Here is a 13080-nt window from a genome sequence, read left to right on the forward strand (position 1 = left end):
TCAACATTACTGAAGCTGTGTGGAATCATACTGGCGGATAATTGAACAAAAGGTGCAAAGATCCAAAGGAGAGCTTTGCAGCATTCTTCAGGAAGTCTGGAGATCTATTCCTGGAGACTATTTACAGAAATTACAAGAAATCTTTCCTAAGAGCTCAAGCTGTATTGAAGAATAAAGGTGGTCAAACTAAATAATTCAATTCAGTTTTATTCATATAGTGCCGAATCACCACAACAGTCACCTCAAGGTGCTTTAGATTGTAAAGTAAAAACCCTACAAAAAGAGGGAGAAACCCAAACAATCAAATCACCCCATTTGAGCAAGCAACTCCCTTTCAACATGAAGAAGCCTCCAGCAGAACCAGGCTCAGGGAGAGCCAGCCATTTTCCGTGACCACGTGGGGGTGAGAGAAGGACGGACCTTCAAACTTGTTAGGATTGTGCAAACTCTGTTTTGCCCTGTATGCTGTATTTCCACGTGTGTTTGCAATTGTTTTAATAAACTGCTGCACAGATTTGCAATTTTCCTAGAAAACTATAAAGAAATGAGGGGTGTCTCAAGACTTTTGCAAAGAACTACAATTTTTTGCAGTGCACTGAAATTCATTTAGATTTGGTCCCTTCCAGAAAATATAACTTTAACAATATAATAAAGTTCCTCTTAATGATTAACTCTTCAACACAAAGCAACATTTGTGTCCTTCTCGATGGTATAAAGTCAGGTAAGCTAAGCAGTATGTGTTCATTCTAATAGTCCTGTGGAGTAGTTGTATGATTGACCTACCTTTTCCTCATCATGGAATTCCACTAATTTTTAATAATTTCAGTTAATATTGACCTTGTTCAGGTTTAAAACTGATATTAACTCACATTAGACTTGAGACCCTTTCCCAGTAACATAAGGTTTTAGTTTTTTTCTGACTGCCTGACCTTCTTCATAACTTTTTCTTTCTCAGTTTCTTTTTCTTTATTACGTTCTCTTTCTCTCCCTCTGTCATCGTTACTTGTTACTTGCCCAAATTATTTATTTATTTATTTTTTCATTTTTCCCCTCATACCTTGTTTTCATCCTTTTTTTTTTCTTTTTTTTTCATTTATTTTCTGATCCTCCTTCCATCCACCTGGATTTATTGCTGGAAGTAGTATAGTGACCATATGCTCCTTGATTCTTGCACTGAGTCGCTATTGTCAGACTCACCCCTTGCCCTGTGTCTCCATCCTGAGTTTTTTTATTTTATTTTTTTATTAGGATGTCTTTATAACAAAATCAAACTGCACCATTGCTCTATAAAACCAATTGGTGCTCTATATTTGAAAAGGTGGGGGAAATGAAAAATAAGGGTAGAGGACAGGATGAATATAAATCAAATACAGTCACGTAATGTTTTATGTATTTGACATATTTAAAAAAAAAACCCCACACACAAAAAACCCCAAACAATTGTAGTCCTTAGGTAAATTAGTTAAAAACAGCGCGCATGACGTAGCGTAGGGCTGTTCGATATAACGATATATATCGGATGCCGATATAAAAACGTCTATCGTTTCATTTTACGCTATCGTTTGTTTCGTGGTGTCGCAAAATAAACGGTTTACGGCAATATATTTTCATCGTTCTGATGGTCACTGTAGTGGCTATATTAATTTAAAGTTCTCTCTTTCTCTTATATTTAATATAACCACACTATGGACGGACAAGCGCCTGTTTTTATGCGTTGTGGTTAGCAACGACGACGGTAACACCATCGCGTGCCCGCTTGTTTATGTTCCACAAACCTTTCACAATAAAGCTCAAGATCCTGTTGAGACTTTTCAAAATAAACTGAATCACGTGAAAGAGCAGATTATTTACGGATGAGAAGTAAAAAAGCGCCGCCAGGTGCTAAAAAATAAACCTTAGACTCAAACGTTAGAACAGGCTTCTCCCCGCAGCACGCCGTGTAATAAATACTCACAAAGAAAACGGCGGCCGTTACAACTTATGTCTAAAAATGTATCGTTTCATGCATCGGTTAAAACACTCTACTCCAGCTACATGACGCGCAGCTGGAAACACTTCCCGCAAGTCGAGCTGCACGAGATTCACAGAATTCACAAAAAATGTTACATTTTTGTGATTTATATCGTTATCGCTGGTTGCTGGAGTACTTTTCTATGCTGTGGTGTGCTGGGGGAGCAGCACAGCAAAGAAGGACTCATCCAGGCTGGAGAAACTGATCAGGAGGGCTAGCTCTGTGGTCGGCATGAAGCTGGACACTCTGGTGACAGTGGCAGAGAAAAGGACATTAAAGAAACTGATGGACATTATGGACAATGCCAGGCATCCTCTGCACACGGCCATTAACAACCAGAAGAGTCTGTTCAGTGACAGGTTGCTTCTCCCAAAGGCAAGAACTAACAGACTTAAAAACTCCTTTGTCCCACACGCCATCAGACTGTTTAACTCCTCTCTGGAGGGGAGAGGGAGGGGAAACAGGAGGACAAAGGAGGGGGGAACAACTAAGCTGTAGTGCCTCTTCACCTCACTGTGCAATACCTTTTGTGCAATACTTTTGTAAATAGTCAACAGTGCAATAGACCTCAATACTTGAAATGTGCAATTCACTTGTATTTTTATTCCTATTTATTCTATTTATCCCCTTCGTATATTTTATTTATATTGTCTCTGTATTTCTATATATATGTGTGTGTGTGTATATGTATATATGTGTGTGTGTGTGTGTGTGTGTGTGTGTATGTATATATATATATATATATATATATATATATATATATATATATATATATATATATATATAAATATAAATATTCTGTAACTCTGTAACTTCTGTCGGTGCTGTGCTTTTTTTGGAAATCTAATTTCCCAGAGGAACCCACCCGAGGGATTAATAAAGTTCTATCTTATCTTATCTTATCGGTACGATAGAATTCTTATATCGGGATATGAGATTTTGGTCATATCGCACAGCCCTAACGTAGCGCGCACATGTTATTATTTAATGAAAATTAAACCAAAATGAAGAAGCAGTGTGATTAAAAACAAAGTATGCACCATCCTTCAAAACCTTGAAGAACCACTCTACACAGAAATAACATAGAAGTAATTATTTTGCATGTGGTAATCAGTCTTTCACATCATTGTAGAGGATTTTGACAGTCTTCTTTACACTGTTGCTTTATTTATTTGAGATTTGTGCTTATTTGTTTAGTCACAGATGTCTTAAGATCCTATACAGCAATTCAATCAGGTTTTTCCCCAGCCATCAGATTTGCTATTGTGCTTGAGACCATTATCCTGTTACGTGATCCATTTTTAGCCAAGCTTAAACAGTTGTACAAATGGCCTCATATTTCACTGTGGAATACTTTGGTATACATGCAAGATGCCCAGATACTGTGTTGCAAAAAAGCCTACCCCTTCACCACTGTGTTCCCCTGTTGGTATGAGGTGTTTGTGCTGATTTGTTGTGCTTGTAAAGCTGCTCTGTCCTGATATGTGCTGTTTTAGAGAGAAGCGTTTTTTTTCTCCTTGATCATTCCATGGTCAAACCTTGGGGTTAATTATTTTAACTATTTTGAATATTTTTCAAATTCATTTGGAAAATAATAATCTTTTTCACAACACAATGATTCTCTTCAAATTGTTTGGACACGGCCCTAGAAGTCTTTCCAGATCAATAAGCAGCAACAACTGCTTCTCAAACATCGATATTGATGTATTTCCTCTTTAGTATTGTTTGAGACAGCTAAATCCTCCAGAACATCAGTTTTTATAGGTGATGGTCACATTTGCTGATGATTAGTTAATCAAGTGCATTTGATAATCAGCACCTGGCTGCTACTTACCCTCTTAATTCTTGTTAAAATATTGTTCCACAAGTAATTCTCATAAGATTGCTTGTTTTTTTTTTTTTCTTTTTTTAAACGAAAATCAGCAAACAAAAAAAAGAGGAAAAACCCTACCAACCATAGAGATTAAATGTAGTCCTTTGGTTTATGGTGTAATGCAGACTTTCCAAGTCTCTCTTTGATCTGTGCTGGCGAGCTGTTCCTTGAGCGAAACACCCCATATGGAAAAGATATATATATAAATCTTACAAGACAGATAAAAACTTTATATGAAACTTGTATGAAAAGCATATTTACCGTGCTTGGTAAATATGGCCCAAAGAGTGACTCGTTTGAAAAATAAGTGATGTCAAATTGAATTCAAATAGGAAATAAACCGTTTTACATAAACCGTTTTACCCAGAGCTCTAAACGCAGGTCTTAATGAAGCCGTTTCATAATATAATCATTTACCCTTTGAACATTCAGTCTAGTCATTCGCATGATGCATGTTGTTTTATTAGTTTCATGTTCTTCGCATTTGGCCTGTATCTCTTGTTAATGGGCATTTAAACTGTCAAAAAAAAAGTTAAAAAGTTCAGTTGAAACTTTGCAGACAATCTAAACTAACAAACACAAAAGACTTAGGCACCCTATGGGGGGAAAAAGACAGAAGATTTAAAATGTCAAACCATTTGCCTTGGAGGTTTGGAAAAAAACTGTAATCTGTAAGGAAAAAAAATAGGCAAACCTTCAGATATTCTATAAGCATCGCTGACAGAGACAACCATTGGCACTAATAGAAGAAAAGATATAAAGTAAAATTAAATCACCGGAGGGTGACGGATTGACAAAGGGAACAGAAAAATGCATTTATTTCAAATAATTGTTATTAGGCAGATAAGCTGACAAATCCTTACCCAAACATGTCTAGTGACAAGTCATGATATTTCTGGGAAGCACAGATTATGGGCTGACAAGTGTGGAGTCGGCAAAATGAATGCTTGTTTTATTCAGTGGAGGTGAGAGAGAGAGGAGCAATAACTGACTTGCACAGATATGCTGCCAATATGTCTGATGTTATATGTGATAGCATCTTAACACCTTATCTGTTCTCTACCTTTTAAAAATCCTGAAAACATGTTCACAGAATTTCCCTGATTACGTGAGTGTGTGTGTGTGTGTGTACGTGTGTGTGTGTGTGTGTGTGTGTGTGTGTGTGAGATCTGCTTGAAAATGGACAAATTGATGCAAAACAAATGTTTGCATTATTTTTAGTCTGGGGGAAAGTTTTCTTATTATGGCTTTGTGCTCACGTGTCCATATTAATAATTGTTCTCTGTTATGTTGTCTTGTTCCCTCTTTTAAACGTTATTTTTCAAATATGTTCTTTCCTCTTTTTTTTTTTTTTTATCCCCTTAGTTAGTACCCATTGCCACATGCAGGATTCTTTTTTTATTTTCTATCCCACCACTAGGGCTGCCACAAACGATTATTTTTGCGATTAGTCGACTAATCAGATCATCATCCATTGGACGTACAGCGTACAGCTTATTGCACCAGCAGCATCTGGTCTTACATAACTATCATTAGCTTACAGCTTGAAGTGTTTGTGCTAACTAAAAATAAAGACAAGATGGTAGTTTATTAATTTTTAATGAAATTTGCAGATTGTTTCGGTGAAGTTTAATAAACTCCTTGCTTTCTAAAATATAACAGGACACCGGAGTATATTCTCCAGCGTCTCACACTTCTGACAATCAGCTGTCTGCTTGACAGTTTTAGCTGTGCAAAAACTATAACTTTAATCTCAGCCAAACCGATTTACTCAGGAACAAATAAAATACTAAAGAAAGCCAAACAATAACATTTTTAAATAATCTCTTTTTTTTTTTTTTTTTTTTTCTTTTTCTTTAAAATGACATCAGAAACAGCAGTATGCGACATTACGTGATGGCAGAGCTTCAGTTCATCCTTTGTCATTTTTTTTTTTTTTTTTTTTTTAATAAATAGGACAGGGGGAATGAATGAGAGAGAGAGGGGGAGAGAAAGAAAGAAAACCAAAGAGGAGAAGAGACGGTGAGAAGGGGGGGGAAGAGAGAGAAAAAAAAAAGAACTCCTGGGTCACCTGTATGGAGAAAAAAAAAAAAAAACAAACAAAAAAAACAAACAGAGGAGACAGCAAACAACAAAGAGCAACATAATAATAGAGAAAACAAAGCACCATCACAATAAACTAGCTAGTCATAGATATCAATATTTACTAAATAATAAACGATATTGTGCAGCACGCAAGATAGACAGCGCACAGTGTGCTTTGAGGCAGCAGCCAAGAAAGCTTTAGTCCGTGTCTGTGAATACCCATGTGTGCATACCTGTGTGGATCAGCATGCTTGCATTCCAAAGGTTTCTCCATGTAATGATCTGCTAGGGAGTGTGGGGGGGCCACAGCCCCGTCCTCCAGGGTGTGAAGCGGGTATGGAGGAGATCAAAACTCCAGACATCCAGAGGCCCCCAGAACACAAGAGACCATGGAAGACCAACAGAGGGGCAGCCGCGCCACTGTCCCAGTAAGAGCTGAGGAGAGTCCCAGATGAGGGCTCGCCCAGCAGCCGCGGAGCAGAAGTCAGGGGGAGTTGCAGTGACGCGCCCGTGAGCTCCGCCGGCCCCCAGCTGCGCCTGAGTGACCGAGCCCTAGGCCGAGAGGCCGGGGGCACCCCACCTCCAAAGGGGCCCGAGCGAGCCCCAGGCCCCAGGCCCCGACAAGCGGCCGCCAAGGAGTGAGCCGGTGTGTACCCGGACGCCCACCCCCAGACACAAAGAACCACCAACACACCGACACCTGAGGGAGTCCGCCACCGGCAGGGGAAGTGGTGGTGGGTGGAGATAGGCCTCCAAACCTTGGAGGGCCTGAGGTGTCCCCAGAGAGGTGGCGTCTGATACCCAACCTGACATATAGACACAGACATACAGGCACACACAGACACAAACATCCATTCCCACCCTCATGCTCTCATATGCACTCACTCCACACTCAACCAACGTGGAGACAGACATAAAGAGACGCTGTACACACAATCACACTCCCCAAGCGTACTCTACAAACCGGGTCTAGATACCCTTGCCCCTGGAGGGGGGAATTGCACCCAGACCCAGGTGGTGTTACCCTTTTCCCTGCGGTGGGGAGAGGCAGACCACCCCGACTCCGCAGCAGCAGGGAGGCCCCACACCCCAGACCGCAGTCGGACGGCCAACTCCTCCTACTAGCCCTCCCGCTCCAGCAGGCCGCAGAGAACGGGGGTGGGAGATGTTATCTAAGTGACTTATATATATGTTTAACCTGACTAGCGAAAGACGGCGGTGGGTTTGAAAACGATTTGCCGGGAGTCCGGTGTTCTCACGGCTCTAGTTAGTCTTGCCCCCGCCTAGCTAACGAGCTAGTGGGTAACAGACGTCTCCGAAAACGTCGGAGCGCTTTTGAAAATATGTGGTGTCTTGATAAACTGAGCAGATATTTGAGGTTTACACAGCTACATTCAAGCCTGAAAATATGTTAAACGTTTATTTTGTGCCCCAGAAAGAATAATAAGAGTAAAGTTAAAACTAACTAGCTGCCGCCATTGTTGACAACTGCGCTGGGCTGCGCTATGAATTCTGGGACACAGCTTCTTCTTCTTCGGGGTTTAACGGCAGCTGGCATCCTTGTACATGCAGTGCTGCCATCTTCTGTTTCAGTCCGTTATTACACTCTTAAATCCTACTACCGGTACTCATTCCTGCGTCCTTTGTGATCTTACAAAGCTTCAAACGATGCGTCGACTATTAAATTAGTCGTCGACGATTTTAATAGTCGACATAATCGTGACTAGTCGACTAATCGTGGCAGCCCTACCCACCACTGAATTAATTTATACACCCTGATTTCTTTAACCTCTTGCTAACATCCTTCCTATATTTTTCATTATATCTTATTCAATATAAATAAATAAAAAGAAAAGAACCACTGAGTATTATTTTTTTCCTTCCTTCCTCAATTCCTGTGTCCTCTTGAGCTTTTATAGTGCATCAGTATATGAGTATCCTTTATGTATCTTTACTTTAGCACAACACAGAAAGGTCATCATAAGGACACTATGATTACAAGAAACTGACCATGAATAAGTCTTTGTTGGGTTTTACAAAAGCAACATGATTCTGATGATGAGAGAGGAAGAGCGAGTCTTTGTTCCTTTATTATATGAAGTCAATTTCTAGTAATCCCCCTTTCAATGGGAGAACTGAAGCAAACTGTTTGGAGGCTGATGACCAAAGCAGAAACCCATTCACTCACAATAGCCCTTGGTTAAGACTGCCTGGAGCAAGGGATTGTTGAGAGAAACAAACACTGTTAGCTTTTATGTTGAGTATTCACAGATCAAACCCCTGGCTGTTTGCAAATGAGGTATATAAAGATACTCCATAGAGGTTTTAAGACTAATGCTGATGTGAAACACACATATACAAACATATGTAGGAAACTTTTAAATCATTTATTTCAACCCCACCCCTTCCCGTGCATGTGCCCTTGTTATGGCACCATCATTGAAGAGTGTTACAAATTGTACTCTCTACATTTCTTCAAAGGAACTTCTCAGTTGGCCTTTGAAGACAGAAAAATGAAGACAGGACAGTTTGTTTCTCTGTGCATGCTTTTTCGAAATGACAAAAAAAAATTTGCATGTGCATTTTATCTTTTAAACAGTGAAAATCAAAATGAGAATTTCAAGTGGCACAATAGAGATTTAAACTACTTGACCTCTGTGGCTTTTCTAAAGTAGAAACTACAATTTTTTTTCAAATGAGAGGTGAAGGACTTTTATTAAGAAAAAAATACAAAAATAAAACTCGTAGCAGCCATGACTGAACGAGTCGAATCAGTCTTTAAAATGTTCCTCGAAAATCTTTCTCACATCATTCTTCTTCACAGAAAACCTTTGCTGCCTTTTTATTTTGGGTGGGAACTTTAACCTCTGTCAAACAAAGTGATGCAAAAGTGTTATCAGCTGCAAAGTTGACCATGTCAGCTTTTGATTCAACACTACATAGCTGACAGATTAATTTATAACTAGCTTTCTTAATTCACAAACTGGTCCCTTGTTTCACTTACTGATATATTTTCTAACAGTTTTATGGCTGGCAGAGTAAGTGTATGGTTGTGCAACTAGATGACTAAGAAACTAACTGGCCTCTTTCATGCCCCACTTAACCTCTTTCTACATGGTCATTGCTGGATGAATCACTTGCCTTATATGTCATGCATCATACTCCTGGCTGTCTAATCACATCTCTTCAAATTATCTTCCTGTGCTGTTGGGATGCACTGCTAGTAAGATCTTTGTGGGTTTGTTGTAAAGTAACTTTTGTTGTATTTATTTTACAAGTCATGACACTCAGTTCTTAGCACTGTAGTGGCTTTGCGCTGAAAGCAATGTGAAATGACAGTGAGGTGTTTGACAAGAGGATAAAACAATTCAGGAAACAAGAAAAGCAGGGGCACAGAATGAACTGGAGATTAAGTAAGAAATAGATATGATGAGACAAGAGAGTGAGAGCAAAATGGAAAATTGTGAACATAGAAAATATTTATTTCTAGGTTTACTTCTAGTGTTACAATTTGCTCCATACCCTATGAACTATAGTTTTTTTTGTGTGTGTGTTACAGAGAGGTTAAGGGATTCATATTTAGTAATACAAAAGGAGATGGATAAAACAGGATATCTATAGACCATTTGTGCGTTTTACTCACTGGATAACACGCACACATGCACGCTTGGTTAAGATTCATTTCCATGCCCACGCCAAAGTGTGTGTTGTGACTCTCATATAACAACTAGTGCTTTGGTGACAAATTGATGTGATTCTTATATTTAACATTTTGTATTGCCCAAAGTTAAGTTTCAAAAAGCAAAGAAAGCACTACAATGTGTTACTTTTCACATAAGTTTCTTTTTTGCATCACTCAACTTGTTTATGACTCTCTTATGTGCACCTGTTTATGCTTCATTTTCTATTGTTACCAAGGGTCTTTTGAAGTTTCCCAACAACATTGTTTTTTTGTTTTTTTTTTTCACAAAGTGCTGTATCCTTGACATAGGATAGATTTTTTTTTTTTTTTTAACTTTTTTACTTTGCAGTGTGTATGGTTTCATTAGTCATCTGAAGGCATCTTTAAAAAAAAAAAAAGGAAAGGCAAAGCAAAGCCAAAATTAAAGTCTTTTTCTTCTATGTTTAATTATTCAGTGCTAGAAGAAGAAAATGCTACATTTCAAAATGATGAATGTTAGACGGTTCAAGAACAGTATTCAGTTTACTGTATGCCTGCGATATGCATTTTAGGTAGAATTCATTGGAATGTTGTGGGCTTCTATTTTTTACATAAACCCCTGTGCCCAGCCTATAGCGTTGTTTGTGGATATTTTGATTTGGATCAGGTGACTGACTTGGTGTCAGAGCTTTAACTCTGATACTGCTGGATAAACAGAAACTCACTCAGGAACGAGGTCACACAAAGCTCAAGTTTTCACTCGCGAGAGGGAAGCAGTTGTTTCCAACCCACTTCAACTTGCGTCCCCCTGCAGGCTGCTTTTATTGCTTACACACATGAATATGCATAGTCTCATTAACATGTGACATCTTACACAGGCATATATGTGAACAAAGAGCAGTGTGTGTGTGTGTGTGTGTGTGTGTTTGTGTCAAGATATGGCCCTGTGAACGCCTCCTTAAAAAGCTGGTGACAGGAGTCCAGCGGTCCACCTAACCAAAGGGCTCTTACACTTAAGCAGATACAGAGTAGGTGTCCTCCCATAGTATAAATCAGAAAGAGAACAGTCTTCGCAGACTGCTAAGGATCAGACATCCTATCAATATGCAATTGATTATATACCTCTAAAGATTATTGATTATATGTTCCTAAGTACAAATGACAATCGTGAAATATCACTCCAACACTTGGCTATTAGGAACATTTCATTTCTTTGCCCCATTATCATACCACAGTATAGGGGTATGCTGTTGTCATCATCTGTCTTTGAAGAGTCATCCTATCTGACCTTACACGTCATACACAATGACTAAATTTGACATTTAATGACAGTCTTTTGCATTGTCAAAAAAAATGTTCACTTTCAAACACATTCACAAAGAAAATAACCAGGAACGTTGGAGTGCAGTTAATCGCATATATAGCTTAATAAGTCTCTTATTTGCCCACGCAATTATTTTACTTGATTGAATTTTAACTGTGGGACTGGACAAGTTGAGAAATGCTTTCAAGCTAAATTAAACTACTTTAAATTGCTAGTTTAGTAGAGCTGTAAAACATTAATACTGGTAGCAGTGCAGCTGTAAAATAATTTCAGTAAGGCTAATCATACATGCCATAAGACCCATAATTTCACTCTCAAAATGGTGTGATAATGTAATTATGCAGTTTTATGCCAATTAGTTGTCAGAAAATAATGTAGTACAGTGCAAAATCTAAATTTAAATATAAATTTATGTTTTGTGGCTTGCTTTTATATTGTCTCAATAACTTTTGTGTTTCCTTGCTGCTTCAGCCCCTCATTTTAGACCTCCATACAGCAGCTCATACCTGAAAATTGGCACAAGTAAAAGTGTTTTTTTTTTTTTTTGTAGTTTTTTAAACTAGCTACTCTGTAATGGTCCTGAAAAAATAGTGTGCAATCTTATCTATACTCACATAGTACTTCTGAATCTTTTCAGTGTGTGTGTGTGTGTGTGTGTGTGTGTGTGTGTGTGTGTGTGTGTGTGTGTGTGTGTAAAACAAATGTTAGACAGTGCATCATTACTGCAGTATGATTGGCATCCAGGACTGACAGTTCTCCTTTTCGGGGGTGAATGCACACGGGCAGCAACAAGGTACATAAATCAAAGGCAGAAAAGCAGAGGTGTATAGAAACCACTTTGTACCTCATGTGGACATTCACACTATTGTGTATACATTTGTGTTTTTGTGTAGTACTTATTGTTGCCTTTTCGTGTTCCCTTGGGAATCTCCTTCCTCATTATACATGGCTCTCCTGGGCCATGTATATATAGGAGTGTGTGTGTGTGTGTGCGTGTTGTCTAAAACACACAAGCAATACTGCAGAAACACATGTCAGCAGCTGTGTGTATTGCCTATTTCTGCCTCACTCTCTTCCTCTTCCTCCTTTTAGTTTTTGTTTGTCTCTGTCAATCTTGTCCCCAGGCAGTTTACTGGAGAGATTTAGACAACAGCTCTGCTTTCTTCAGCCAAGTCTATGACCGTGTGTGTGTGTGTGTGTGTGTGTGTGTGTGTGTGTGTACGTACATGTAAGAGTGAGCAAAAAAGATTTTGTGCCCAATTAGTAGCTGGAGTGAAGTGCAATGCTAAATTATTTAGTTACTGTCTACTTGATCCAATGCTACCAAATTTGGGGAGAGAGTAATGGAGACAGTAAGATGAAAAGTTAATCTACATATGTAATATGTGATGACAGAATGCTTGCCGCTGATCTCTGCCATGCTTCAACCCTGAATTAAATGTCCCTCTGCCAATACCAGAGATGCGTGCATATGATGGCTTCTAAAAACTGACAGTGAGAATTAGAAAGCATGATCGTAAACTAGGCTTGGGCAACTGGACGAATATATCGACTATCGACGATAGGCTGAGCCCATCGTCAATTGTTTTTACAGGGATGATTTATTTATTTATTTGCCCATGAGTAAGTTTGCTAAAAACGATGGAGCTAATAGAAGCATCAACAGAAAAAAAATAATAATAATAATAGCGCTGTTTTAACAGCATCCTCTTTCATCTGCGAGCAAATGCACCCTCCTCAGAGTCCGCCCAAATGCTTGTTGATGGAGCTGCAGAAGGTGGTGATAGCTGCATACTCAGCCGGATGGTGGACACGTACATGCTCATGCAAGTTAGTCGTGTTTGAGTACTTTGCTCCCACTATACGTCTGCACAAGCGGCACACCTCTTTGCCTCTTTCCTCTCTACCTCTTTCATCTGGTTTAAAGGCAAAGAAATCTCACATTGACTACTTTATATTTTTTTTTAGTGCTGTCATCGTCAATGCGCCGTCATCACGACTAACGCGATTAACAATTAACCCATCTGGAGTCGAAATCCCTGAAATGCCCCTGTCGGGCAGTTTGTCCGAAGTTTGTTCATTCTGCACTCCAGATGGGTTGAGCGCGTAAAAAATTTAAATTGCGT

At 39.1% G+C, this 13080-nt stretch overlaps 1 protein-coding gene and 1 long non-coding RNA gene across 3 annotated transcripts in view; one reads left to right on the top strand and one right to left on the bottom strand.

Annotated features, from left to right (window-relative positions):
* LOC309708416 (dolichyl-diphosphooligosaccharide--protein glycosyltransferase subunit TUSC3) overlaps positions 1–13080 on the top strand; it is a 106469-nt gene that overhangs the window by 33596 nt on the left and 59793 nt on the right. The gene's annotated exons all lie outside the window — the stretch shown is intronic.
* The window catches only part of LOC309708430, a 235350-nt gene that overhangs the window by 16691 nt on the left and 205579 nt on the right, over positions 1–13080 (bottom strand). The window lies entirely within an intron of this gene.

Source organism: Aulonocara stuartgranti, assembly GCF_965226115.1.
Source record: "Aulonocara stuartgranti genome assembly, chromosome: 6".
Lineage (NCBI taxonomy): Eukaryota > Metazoa > Chordata > Actinopteri > Cichliformes > Cichlidae > Aulonocara > Aulonocara stuartgranti.